Raw genomic sequence first — 14,707 nt, forward strand, 5'->3', positions numbered from 1 at the left:
CACAAACATATTAAACACCCTCACAATTCAACAGCTATCAGTGTGACTTCACACCTTGAAATGTTCTACTCTAGAAGCAGACCGACCTGCTTGTAGTTCCTTCTGCGACAGGATTCTTCCTTTCTCTCTCAACAAAGGTTTATCTGGATGACATGTAGTACTTAGGACTACTTCCATCACTGACATACAACTACTCAACATAGAACATTAACACCTGCATCTTGGAAATAGATGAGAATTAAAATAACACTAAATGGCAATAGTAGGGAGGCTGCAAAAAGCGATGGTTAGAGAAGCTGCATTATTTCACTTCCAAGGAAAGCCTATATCTACTTATGTGGTCAGTGAAAGGTATCTAGGATTGTCAACCAGACCTATGCCTTGCAATAGATGCCCTCAAGAATTGACTACGAGTGATATTTCATGCAAGTCATCATTAGTTGTTTGTCTGTAGAATCTCAATGAATCCCCAAGTACGTGTGTATGAAACCCAAAAAATAATCTTGTAGAGACCCAAATGAGGATGGATTTATAATGATGTTCCTCATCATTGCTGGATCAAGGAACAGCCAACAGCTGCTGACAACTTTTTGAAACAATGCCTGTGCATTAGTAAAGGCATGATGTAAAAAGGAGCTCATGTGACAATTTACCAAAATCCGCAATTTCTTAGGGCAAAAATGATGTCTTCCCAGAGCTTCGTTATCATGAAAAACAGGTGCATGAATGCTAACTGTCTGGAAACGAAACCAGCATGCTGCATAGAAAACTGACTTACCTTAGTGAATCTATATGGGTGGTCTAATTGCAAAAGATAGGGTTGCTTACTAGGTGAATGGATGAGCTGCATCCATGCTTTGCAAGTGATCAATCAATGGTGCTTTTATGCTTTCATATACCAATTCATGCTGAGGGGCATTGTACAAAGGGGGATGCCAAGTTTTGAGAAACCTCTTGCAATAATTTGAGTTGCGCTATTGTATTGATTTACCTTGACTTTATGAAGGCATCAAGTGAGTTTGGTGATGTTGAACAACAAAACGTGCCTCCAAAGCCACAACTTTTTGGGATTGAAGATGGGAGCCTAGCAGCCCTTTGCCCCAAGTAGCTGCCAACCTTTTGAATTACAAGCATGGTTTTCTTGAAACATGAGGCGCTAATTGTAGCAGAGACTTCCATTGGTCTAACAGTCATTCATAGGCATTGATGTTGAAGTGAATTGAGTCTCCTATGTGAATGTTGGGCTTTCCTATAAATTGGTATAATGTGCGTTTTGAATTGACCACGTTAAGTTCAATGTATTTATCTCCAACTTTGCGACTTTCGTGATTCGGAACTCAAGCATTGGAATTAAACATCATCCATGCTTTGTCAAATTTAGCATCTATTTTCAAAAGAAACCTTGCCCACTAGGGTGCCTCTTTAAGCAAGGAATTCTCTCATTTCTCCCACATTATTTAGAAGAAAATCCCATTCTCTTTCTTATCATGTCTTCCATATATATGGTACATATTAATTGAACCTAAGGCTCTATCAAATCATATTTGAAAAGTCAAAAGGTTGTTTGAACTCATTGTTTCCATTCGGTGTTTTAGTTGACGGCTGCATCAATACTACCTATCGTGGAGTGCATGCTAGGTATGTCCCCATTGAATATGGTTTGAATGGTTGAAGTCGCATTAGAACATGTTTTTCACCAAGTCTCATGCACAACGGTCTCGAACACGCTCTGGTGTGCCTTATTCAAACATGTGCATATCCGATGGGGACGATACTTTCCATGCACATCAAATCCACCTTTCTTGGAGCACATGGAAAGTATCATTACCATCATATATGGTTTCCATTGGATATGGATTGCATGGTCAAAGTCACATTACACCATTTTTTTTACCAAGTCTCATGCACAACGGTCAAAGAACATGCTCCAGGGTGTCTTATTAAAATGTGCACATATCTGATGGGCATGATAATTTCAACATGTGTCAATACTACCTATCTTAAGGCACTTGAAAAGTATCGTTACCATAGGATATGGTTTTCATGGTCAAAATTGCATTAGACCATGTTTTCACTAAGTCTCATGCACAATGGTCAAAAAACACAATCTGGGGTGTCTTATTCAAACACACACATATCCGATGGGAAAGATACTTTACAGATGCATCTCAATCCCACCAATTTTTAGGTTTGTACAAAGTATCGTGCGCATCGGATATGGTTTGCATGGTCAAGAACACATTACATCGTGTTTGCTACCAATTGTCACGCACAATGGTCAAAGAACACGCTCCAGGGATTCTTATTCAAACGCGCACATATCTTGTGGGCATAATAATTTTCATGCACATCAATCCCACATATCTTGTGGTTTGTTCAAATTATTATTCCCATAAGATATGGTTTCCATGGTCAAAGTCGCATTATACCATGTTTTTAACCAAGTCTCATGCTCAACGGTCAAAAAACAAGCTCTGGTGTGTCTTATTCGAATGTGCATGTGCACGAATCCCACCTATCTTGGGGCATCTATAGAGTATGGTTCCCATCGAATGTGATTTGCATGTCAAAGTTGCATTAGACCCTATTTTTTTACCAAGACTCATGCACAATGGTCAAGAAACATGCTCGGGGGTGTCTTATTCAAACGTGCGCATATGCGATGGAGATGATACTTTGCACCCGCATCAATTCCACCTATCTTGGGGTACATGTAAAGTATTATGCCCATTAGATGTGGTTTCCATCGTTGAAGTCGTATTAGACCATGTTTTTCACCAAGCATCATTCACAACAGTCCAAAAACACGCTCCAGGGTTTCTTATTCTAACATGCACATATCCGATGAGCATGATACTTTGCACATGCATCAATACCACTTATCTTGAGGCAAGTATAGCTCTCATCAAATATGGTTTACATGGTCGGGAACGCATTACATAATATTTTGAGGTTTGAGAATGTTAAACATTCTGAGGGGAATCACTCTCGAGATCAGGGGTTGTGATTTGGAACCCTATTCTCTCTGGAGCATCAATGTTGGCTAGGATGTGCATCCAATTCTGAGAAAATTCTGCAAGATTTGCTGCATGCAGTACAATACCTGGTGATGGTCCTGTGACTTCATTGAAGAAGTTGCAATACTCTGGATCCAACTGCTGTAAGGTGAAGCGTTGTGATTTTTCAAGTGTGTAGCTCAACGTTTGCCATCTGTATCGAAGCTTTGCGTATGCACAATGAAATATATGCTCCATACATGCATGTTGAGCTGGTGCAAGATTCAGTGATGGGTTTATGTCCCAATATTTGCCTGCATCTTGATAATGGCTCTATCATGACCTTTGTACACATATTTATACAAATACTTAACTGCAGTGATTGTGGAGCATATTTCAACATTTATATGTGCCTTGTACTTCACCGAGAGGAAAGGATTAAATGGCACAATCCAACGATTATCAATCACACCCCCTTTCACTTGTATCTTTCTACCATCATCATGACGCATGTAAACTGGATAGCCATCATTGCCAACAGTAGTCGTCTGTGAGAATCCACGTGGATAATGACGAATGCATTTTCCATCAACCATGCAAGCTGCAGATGGATTTAGTGCACCACACGGACCATGGACATTACACTGCACAATAATATCATGCAACTCTGGGAACATAGCCTTATCTGGCAACTCCGCACACACTAATCGGTCATAGTGACCGATCTCCACGGGTTTGAAACCACTTAGAATAACCTTTATTTACTGCCCTCAACAGCTGTGTGGCCCTGAGTTGCGATTCATGTGATACGCCGATAGTATTTTCTCTGAGATGCTTCACCAGCTTTGTGTACACAGAAGCATCCTTTATTATGGCCCATCTATACAGTTCAAAGATAAGAAATCCGTTTTCTCCTCAGAATTCCATCAAGATGCAAAACATGAGTTTCAAGGCTAAGAGTAAGACAGATTACCCCACGTGACTGCGTGCATGACCAGTGATTTTCGTCAAAGTGAATATCATCACATCGTAATCATAGGCAGCAGTTATGGCAGTAAAATGAGGCCAGTAGTAGGCAAAGTCATAAATGGTTGAGGCAGCACTGCCACTGACAAAGCTTCCTCATCATTCCGTCTGGATTATTGGGGGATGTGACAAATTCTATTGATGATTCGTTTGATGCGCCATGCTGTTCAATAAATAAGTTTGCATCGCCTGCCCATTTATAATGTACGATAGCCCTTCATAGGCATAAGTGAAATCTTGTATTACGAATTCTGCAATTGCTTAATGACAGTTGCAATTTCCAACCTGGAACACATGTATGCAGATGTCCTTGTAGTGACTTGAGCCAGAATTGAACTTACGTCATAGTACGGAGTTGCAGCTATGACACTTGCAGGATTTCCACTGGATGGAGAGAGACTTGCAACAGCAGCATTTAGAAGTTGCGTGGAGCCTGTCCCTAATACAATGTATTTGCCTGTTGTGACTGCATTGCCAACAAGGGCATGCAAGTTCCTGATCTTTTTCCATTGCTGCTGTGAGTGGACTATATGAAGACTCTTCTACCAGTACATAGCTCATCCGGTACCATCCTGGAATCAATATTGCACTTGCCTCTGAGTTCTGCTGTAAGGAGCAAAAAGCAGTGGATCTCCACTAGTCACATCTTTAGGAAAATATCGTGATGGTTCTTTGCAATTTTATGGATGAGTTAGAAAGGCAAAGAAAGTAAACGAACCGGCATGAGTGCATCCGAATCAACCGTGTATTTGAATGCTATGCATCCCCTTTAGGTGGAAAGTACCATTAGTATTGCATTGAAAACAGTTACATACTTCTTTTGTATGCCAAACAGCAGTGACAAAATGCCACGTCTAATCATGAGGGAGATGGGAAATAAGAGTTGGAAGATTCCAACAGAAAGAAAGGAAGGAAGAAAGTTTCTTTAAGTCTTCGACATATAGGGGTCTATGAGACTGAAGAAACCAGATACAATGAGCTGAATGGATGGAGCCACTAAGTGGGCACCCGCACTAAAGACAAATACAAACACAAACACTAGTACTAAGTATGTGAGCCCATGGAGAGAATGGGAGCTGTTGTGTGGTATCAATATGGTGGTCTCTGTATGCTGTCTAATGAACCGAGGCCATAGGGTGGCTGAGAATGGATAGGAGGGTTTTGGCAGAGAGAGGCTCCGGCGGTGATCGGTGCTGTGGCAGCATGAGACTCATGATAGAGCGCTGACACACATGCCAGAGAATCCCATGCTGATTTCCATCTAAGAACAGAGAATAGAAAAGGTAAATAAGCTCCAGATAATTGTGGATGCGTATTGGCAAAGCGTTGGATGTCAAGAGAGGGAAAACTTAGGACTGAGAACCAGAAAACTTACTTTCAGCTCCATTTAGTTGGTTTGTTACTCCTCCAGAATATAAGATGGACTTCCAGAAACCCAAGTGCAATGGCAAAGTGTTCATTCACATGGGAAGTCATACTATTTGGTTACCAGCCACAAATTCTTTGGAAGATGTTGCCATTCATATTGATTAGTTGGTTTTTATCAGGGCATAGAGTTTTGGTGGTCCAAAGCATGTCATTTACATTGGGCAGATCAGGTTGATGGTAATGTTTAAGAGGAGGCAACAGATGAGCTTGGCGGACTTTATACTGTCTTTATTCATTCCTTGGAATGCGGTTACAGTGTTTGGGAGGGATTTCTACTAGCAGTTGTGGATGTGATGTAAGACAAAGCAACGTTTATTTCTTTCAGGTGGGCCATTTGGAAACACCTTGATTGCTCCTATGTTGGAGATTGGGTAGTACAGCAAGGCGGTGACTTCTGGATTCATGCTGGGACAGCAAGATCCTCATGCTACCCTAACATTTTGCAACTTGATGTAAGGCACTTTGGCCACAGTACCATGATCCTGTACAGCAACTATAGGAGACATCCACACTATCAGGGGGTTGTTTTTTTCCCAATGAACAATCAGTGGGTTTCTAAATTGCCAAATGCCTCCTCTCATTTAAGAGAGTAGGAGTTTCACATGCAGCACTCCTTCTGGTCTTACTGTGGGGACAGCGTGACCCAGACTTCTCTACATGGGCCCCACCACGTAGTCGAAAGTGCATCTGATCAAGGTAAGTTGCAATAATTGCCAATCCAGGTTAGAGAAGTGGGTTTACACATTTACAGGGAGCCTGCACAACCAATCCTCTTCAAGAGGTGAGACAAATCAAGTGTTGTAGCACATAACACGACTCCTCACAATGACAGGGATACCTTCACACAAGTTCCTTGTGAGAGGTTGACCTCTCAATGGCTTGTGAGGGGATATACGAGACATGCTGTTATGCTCTAGCCGGGATAACATGACCTCGGATAGATCGGTGGGCATTTTCTCTTAGATGACCAACTTTTGTAATAGTTAATGTTGCGTAATTGAAATGGTCAAGAGAAGTAATTGCCAAGGTCCTAGGTGAGGGCGGAATGGCATTGACTAGATAGGTCTGAGTGCTAAGGCCTAGGTGCACCTAAATGTGCAGTAATGCCAAGGGGCAAGTGGGTTTTAATGTGCCCCAAGAGAGGGGTAAAAAGGTGCACCAAGTGGAGAGGCCAAAATGCTGACATTTGGCAAGGAGAACTATCTAGGGAAATGAGGGTCTCATGGATAAGTATTAATGAAAAATAACGTACGATTTGACGATTAACTATCCAAGAGAAAAGGCTAGGTGGAACAACAGCAAGCCATCGCCCGTGATTATTTTAACGACGAGCAGAGATTTATCCTTAGAAAAAAGACGACGATAGATGAAGTCTTTTACATTTTGGTATCAGAGCCAGGCTAGAGGATGGAAGGGGGATTCGTGAAGAGATGAAGCGATGGAGCGCAAGGTTCCCGGAAGGTGACGGGAGGCTACGAGGAGATCGACGGTCAAATTCTGTTTGGCGTTTTGAGGTGACGGAATTTCTGGCGATGCCTGTTCGGTGGCGATTTGGACGATCGACGGAGAAGGCTAGTTGGGGTCCCGTAACGTGTTGATGCGCCAGTGTCCTACGAAGGCTGTTAGCGTGAGAAGAAAACCAGTCGCAGGCGTAGGTGCATAATTGGACGTTTGCTTGGAAATCGACGTAACGCAGCGTGGCTGTAGTGGTGGGCAGAGGAGAATTGATTTCAAGATTTAGGAGGTGAACGAGGCTATGCAGCTGAAAAAAAAACCGATTTTTTGGAGCACGATGGTAGTTCATGTAACGTGAAGGCGTCACGTCGATCAACAGCCGCATATTTGGTTTCATCTTGCTTGCTGTTCTATAGAAGCATCGGCTGCGAGGCATTCTAAGACCTTTGCACAGCCTATTTGGAAGGGAAAGAGTAGCTGGCATCGTCGCAAAGATCGGGGAGCTCTTTCTTTCCGTGTAGTTTTTTTTTTGTTTTCATATGGTCCTGTGATTTCTGCACTGTAGAAGAGAAAAAAAAAAAAAAACAGGAAAGCGGAACAGAAGTGAAGGGTATATATATTGGTTATTTGGGTTTTTTTTTAAAAGAAAAAAAAAATTAAAAAAAAAAAAAAAGAGGAAAAAAAAAAAAGAAAAAAAAAACCCCATCTTCCACTGTGAACCTATGGAAGTAGAGGGGCAGAATTCAAGAGTGAATCCTAGTGAGTCTAGAGTACAGTCTACACAACAGATGTCACATCAAGCAGCACCTACTTTGATTGGTAGGATTTCGATATTAGAGGATGCTTTACAGCAGATTATGAACCAGCAGCTTCAAGTGAATGCTGGTCAAAATGAGATCAGGGAGATGGTGCAAGCCTTGTCGGCTAGACCGTCTAGAACTGACAAGGGAAAAGCTCCAGCAGAGCCAGAGCCCAGTATACATTCCCTAGAGCGCGCAAGGGTCAAAGTGCCTAATATCGCTAATTATAGACCGGAGAAGTACGCTGGTCGGATGATCGAGCGCAGCTCTGATGTGATTGAGGTTTGGTTACACAAGTGGGACCTGTTTATTGAGGCAGCGAACAGATGGTGGATAAAGCAACAGAAGGATCAAGTTGCTCCAACCACTTGGGAAGGGTTTAAAGCGGAATTCAAGAAACACTTTCTTCCACCTGATGAAGAGTCCCGAGCTTGGGATGCTTATAGAAATCTTCGTCAGAGGAGTCTGTCAGTGGCAGAGTACACTGACAAATTCAGGGAAAGTGTTATGAAAATAACATACCCTCTCCCTATGTCGGTTCAGTTAAAGGACTATATCTATGGACTGAATGACAAGATCAAAATGGAAGTTCGGGCTAAATATGTGACTACATTAGATGAATCTATTGCAGTAGCCCTGAACTATGAGGATGCCAGAGGCAGATCTGGTGGATTTGTGCAGGCAGGGACTCAGTATGAGTACCCGAAAAAAGGGGGATTTTCGAGAAATGGGCTTCAAAGACAAGTGTCTCGCAGCCAAGTGGCCAAACCAAGCAGGTGAAGCCGGTTGAGGGACCAGTAAAAACAAGCACCACCGTTGGGGTGAAAAGGAAAATAACTCCAATGGCAGCCCGGGCTTGGTCAAAGTCCTCGTTGACCCCTGAACAAAAAGAGAAAGCTAGGAAAGAAGGATTGTGCTTCGGCTGCCTTCAGAGACATCAGTGGAAGGATTGTCTAGTGAATAAAGACTGTCGCACAGCTAATATGATAATATCTGAATGCGACGTAGAAATGCAGGAGTCCCAATGCGGAACACATGTAGATGCAACTGGCGGGACCTTCTCAGAGGTTAGTACCTTGTTTGTTATATCTGTTGCTAAGTTAGTGACGAGTGCACCTGATAACATCCTATCTAAGCCCGCAGCAACGGGGTATACGGCCTTTAATGATACGGAGTTAATTAAAATGAAAGGGCAAGTGGCCAGTCATGATGTCATAGTGTTGTTTGACTCGGCGTCAACTCACAATGTGATTAACTCCAAGCTCGTGAAGAGGCTGAAATTAAAAACAAGTTCATCTGACTATGCGTATACCGTTAGGATGGCAGATGGAAGTTCAACTGAAGTATGGGACCAAAGGGTTACCCAGTTGGAACTTCGGATTCAGGACTATGCTGAGAAGCTTGATTTTGAAATGACCAAGCTTGCTCATGCAGATATAGCCCTGGGTATGGCGTGGCATTCTAGGAAGAATCCAGCCATTGATTGGAAAAAGCACGTATATCAATTCAAGATGAATGATGTGCTTTATGTCTTGCGAGGTGAAAAAGATATACCTCAGGGACCGTTGGTTTCCGTGATGGAAATTAGAAAAGCTCAAGTAGAGTTTTTATTCCTTTGCATAGCATCGGTAGAGCCGATGGATGATTCTTCGGCTAGCACTGATGTTACGCAAAGTGGTGAGATGGCCAAGCTGGCTAATCTTATAATAGAGGAGTTCTCTGAATGTTTTAGGGATGAACTACCTTATGGGTTACCTCCAGAGCGGAAAGTTCAGCATAAGATTGAATTGATCCCGGGGGCAGAACCTGTAAATAGACCTCCCTATAGAATGAGTTTTGCTGAAGAAGCGGAGGTGCGTAGACAACTGGAAGAATACCTCAAGTTGGGGCAGATTCAACCAAGTTTCTCACCTTTTGCTTCGCCAGTGATATTAAAGAGGAAAAAGGATGATACGTTTCGCCTCTGTATAGATTACAGAGCATTGAATAATATCACTGTTAAGCACAGGTATCCGATGGCTCGGATTGATGATTTGCTAGATGCATTACATGGAGCCGTGATTTTCAGTAAGATAGATCTTAAGTGTGGCTACCATCAAATCTGGATTAGAGCCGAGGATGTGCATAAAACCGCTTTTAGAAGCAGGTTTGGTCATTATGAGTTTTTGGTAATGCCCTTCGGACTTACCAATGCTCCAGCGACCTTCGTCATGCTTATGAACGATTTACTACGTCCATATATCGGAAAGTTCGTAGTACATTTTATTGACGATATCTTGATATTCAGTAAAAGTGTTACTGAGCATCGTGAACACTTAAGAATAGTGTTCAGTACTTTGAGGAAAGCCAGTCTTTACGTGAATAAAAAGAAAACTATACTGTGTATGATTAGGCTTGAGTACTTAGGGTTCATAATTACTCCACAGGGGGTAGAAATGGATCCGAAGAAAGTGGCTGCGATACTAACTTGGCCAATCCCTCAGAGTCTGACCGCGTTTTGCGATCATTCTTGGGATTTGTCCAGTTTTATAGAAGGCATATCAAAGGATATTCCGGAATAGTATCGCCATTGACTGATCTGACCTCAGATAAAGTACCTTTTATTTGGGGACAGAATCAACAAGAAAGTTTTAACACCATAAAACAAGCTGTGGTCTCAGGACCGGTGTTAAAAATAGTTGATCCCCAGAAACCGTTGTTCCTAGAAACCGATGCAAGTGGCATTGCGGTAGGAGCAGTTCTCCTTCAAGAGGGAAGGCCAGTAGCCTTTGAAAGCAAGAAGCTTTCTCCCTCTCAAAGGAATTGGCCAACTCATGAATTGGAGTTGTATGCTGTGATCCATGCTTTGAAAACATGGAGGCATTATTTGTATGGTTCAGAGTTTTATGTGGATGTAGATCATGATACTCTGAAACATTTTTGTAAACAGCCTGACTTGAGGGGCCGCCAAGCTAGGTGGGCAGAGCTCATGCAGGAGTTTAATTTGATGATTCGGTACTGAAGAGGAAAAGATAATAAGGTTGCTGATGCGTTGTCTCGCATTATGCACAACCTGAGTTTCACGGTATTAGAGAGTGCTCTAATGACCGAGATAAGAGAAACTCAAAAAGTGGACGAGTTTGTCCAGAGCTTGTGGCCTAAAGCTCCATGTGTTAAAACCCGGGGAAAGTGAAAAGGATGACCTGGCATATCTCTGTCTGACACTATGGATCTAGGCAATCCATGCAGACGAAATATATGTCTAATGAACAAATCCGCCACTTGCGGGGCACTAACAGACTCTCTAGTCGGAATGAAGTGAGCCATCTTGGTTAGACGATCAACCACCACAAGGATAGAATTATGTCCTCCTTGTGTTGCAGGCAGCCCTACAATAAAGTCCATGGAAATGCTCTCCCACTTACTTAGTGGTATTTCCAAGGGTTGTAAAAGTCCGGGTGGCTTCACCCGCTCGGCCTTACTTACCTGACACGAGAAACACCGTGTCACATATTCATGAATATGCTTTTTCATCTTTGGCCAAAAGAAATCTCGCTTCACGAGATCATATGTCTTCTCGACACCTGGATGTCCCGCACACGAGCTATCATGGCACTGTCGAATGACTCTCTGCCTGAGATCATTCTGACCAGGTACTACAACCTTGCCATTTCTAACTAGCATACCATCCCTTATGGTATATCTTGCATAAGTTTGGCCTTTTCTTTACCGGTCATTTTTGGACAGCGGTATTTGAGACACTAAGGACTGAGTTGGGAATGAGTAGTGGGGATCATCCTGAGACGGATGGTCAGACGGAGAGAGTCAACCAGACTTTAGAGGATATGCTGAGGGCATATGTGCCATTGAGGCAACATACATGGGACAAGTGGTTGCCATTGTTGGAGTTTGCCTACAATGATAGGAAACATTCATCTACCGGGTTCAGTCCGTTTGAGCTGAACTATGGTTATAGACCAGCCAATCCGACTATACTTGGAGTACCTCAGAAAGTGCCTAGTGCCGCGAACTTTGTAGTTCAGATGCGGGAGATGCTAGCACTTGCGAGAGCTAATATCCACCAGGCTATGGATAGAGCCAAGGTATATGCGGATGAAAATCGGTCTATAAGAGTATTTGAAGAAGGAGAAAAAGTTTTTCTCAGAGTTCCTTTGCACTCGAAGTCGTTGACTTCAGGAGAGTGTGCTAAGTTACTGTGGGCCATGGTTAATTCTAAAGAGAATAGGCAGTGTAGCCTATAAATTAGAATTGCCACAGGGGTGTAAGGTGCACCCGGTTTTTCATGTTTCGCGTTTAAAGAAATTTTTGCATACAGGTGACTCACTAATTGAAGGTGTGGTTTTGTTTCAGGAGATAGAGGATATTGCAAGGCGCCAGCCAACAAGAATCTTGGACCGAGGAACAATGCATATATGAAATCGGAAGATACCCACGGTGTTGGTTGCATGGCATGGTCAGCCTCTATCGGAAGCTACCTGGGAATCCATATACCAGTTACGGAGAGCTTTCCCAGATTTCATCATCGAGGACGCTGATGCTTGAAGAGGGAAGGAATGTTATGCTCTAGCCGGGATAGCATGACCTCGGATAGATCGGTGGGCATTTTCTCTTAGATGACCAACTTTTGTAATAGTTAATGTTGCGTAATTGAAATGGTCAAGAGAAGTAACTGCCAAGATCCTAGGTGAGGGCGGAATGGCATTGACTAGATAGGTCTGAGTGCTAAGGCCTAGGTGCACCTAAATGTGCAATAATGCCAAGGGGCAAGTGGGTTTTAATGTGCCCCAAGAGAGGGGTAAAAAGGTGCACCAAGTGGAGAGGCCAAAATGCTGACATTTGGCAAGGAGAACTATCTAGGGAAATGAGAGTCTCATGGATAAGTATTAATGAAAAATAACGTATGATTTGACGATTAACTATCCAAGAGAAAAGGCTGGGTGGAACAACAGCAAGCCATCGCCTGTGATTATTTTAACGACGAGCAGAGATTTATCCTTAGAAAAAAGACGACGATAGATGAAGTCTTTTACACATGCCACATGCCATCAAGAGAGCCTACATCTTATTCATCTCATCTAAATGAGGCGATAGCACTCTCTTTTGACAGGGGAGGCTGATCACATTGTTGGGGAGAACTTATGAGATGATGTGCGAAGTCATTAAACTTCACATATGACATTTGCTTCATTACAGCCTTCCATGCTTCATGCAGTAATGTGCTGTACGATTTGCTCAGAGCGAGAAGAAACATTCACTCTCTCTCGTCCTATCCACTAGGGCTGCCTTGAAGGCACATGGTGAAGAGGGAGAGAGAGAGAGGGTAGGCTAGGGAGAGAGGAAGTGATACTCAAAGAGAGACATAATGAAATGGAAATAAAATGACTAGAGCAATGAACAAAATAAGAGTACTCACATATAGACCAAAGAGCTTGTACCTTGATACTTGATTGATTTGACACTAGACAAGTACAGCTCTTATATAAGAGCACACTACACACATATTAACACCTATGCATATGGGATAACTCCCAATGTGACACGTGGCATCCATAGGACACACTAGACTAGAACTCACACTGGACCACACTAGAAGACACCAAACTGACTCAAGTTGGCTTCATATTGTAACACCCCCCATGAAGGCAAGGTGAGAGACTACTGGAATGGAACTAAGGACAGAACACTCACAGAACATGACAGTAACAGGACTACTAAACTGTGCAATGTCTGAGCTCCCATGCCAACTTAGAGGCTAAACCTCTAAGCATGGTTCAGAGGTCGGAGTGAGCACTCACATGGCTTTATATCCCAAACATGACTTAGAGGCTCATGTCTCAGCATGGATGCATGAGCAACTCAGAGGTCTGGAAGACCAATGCACCAATATCCTGGAACTCATATGCCAGGCCTGATAGTTAGACCCTATCAATGCCAATACATGGCTCCCACAATACATCCCCCTCTTGACTCCAGGGACTAACTAGAAACATGGAGTCACACACCATAAAAGAAATACATCATTTTAGGAGGACAATCCAAAGCAGAGGACCTTTATTGACTCAATACACTTTATTTATTGCATTCATTTTTGGGAAAAATCCTTGGGCAGAGTACCCAAATATTCCTAACCATAATCTATCGATCATGTAAAACAATAGATATAGCTCGTTGGTCACGTCTATTAGATGTAGCATGAAGCTTCTCGAACTTGGCTTTGATCTCTGTGGCAGAAGCAGTGAGGTCAAATTGATGGAGCAATCTGTTGGTCCAACCTCACACTGATACGGGCTGATACGGGCAAGTGCTTTCTCCCGAGATGAAGCGACTTCTCCAAGAGGACGAGGTTCCATGGTATCAACACTTGGAGAGGCAATGAGCAGGGGCAATGGCGCATAGGCAGTTGCAAATGGTTTCGAGGGCAAAAGTGTTACGCTCAAGATGAGGTAACATGACCTCGAAAGGGTCAGTGGACATTTGCTTTTAAAGGATCAATGTTTGTCTTATACTTATTTGGGCTTCATGTAAATGGTCAAAAAGGATTTATGTCAAGGTCCTTGATGAGGGTGACAAGGAACTAACTAGATGGGTCTAGGGATATGGGTCTTAAATGCATTAAGTGTGTGAAAGTGCCTAGGGGCAAGTGAATTAATTGATATCCCAAGAGAGCGGTAAAAAAGATGCATTTAAGAGTACCCTAGAATGAAGACATGTGGCATACTAGATCCATCGTGGATTTGCAAGCTGGAGCTTTTCACGTACAATTTTGATTTGTAGAGAGCTTGCTAACACCGAGATTTGGCTGGGAGGAAAAACGTGTGCCTGGCCCGTGATTGATTATGGGCTTATGAATTTGGAATAGGTTGGACGTTAGTGGAACGTAACATTTGGTATCAGAGCGTCAGGTCATGAAGGTGCAAGAAGGCTTTGCGAGCGAGCTCTCTATGTATGAACGTGTGAATGTTCTCCAACTTCCGAGCTCAAGCAATTCAGAACGCTCATGGA

General features: G+C 42.8%; 1 pseudogene; it reads right to left on the minus strand.

The window, feature by feature from the left end:
* Positions 1-2,963: 2,963 nt before the first annotated feature.
* The window catches only part of LOC147901219 (tryptophan aminotransferase-related protein 4-like), a 35,018-nt pseudogene continuing 23,274 nt past the window's right edge, over positions 2,964-14,707 (minus strand).

The sequence above is a fragment of the Dipteris shenzhenensis genome, chromosome 6 (assembly GCF_047967505.1).
Source record: "Dipteris shenzhenensis isolate YYH24624 ecotype China chromosome 6, Dip_SZ_1.0, whole genome shotgun sequence".
NCBI classification, from domain to species: domain Eukaryota; kingdom Viridiplantae; phylum Streptophyta; class Polypodiopsida; order Gleicheniales; family Dipteridaceae; genus Dipteris; species Dipteris shenzhenensis.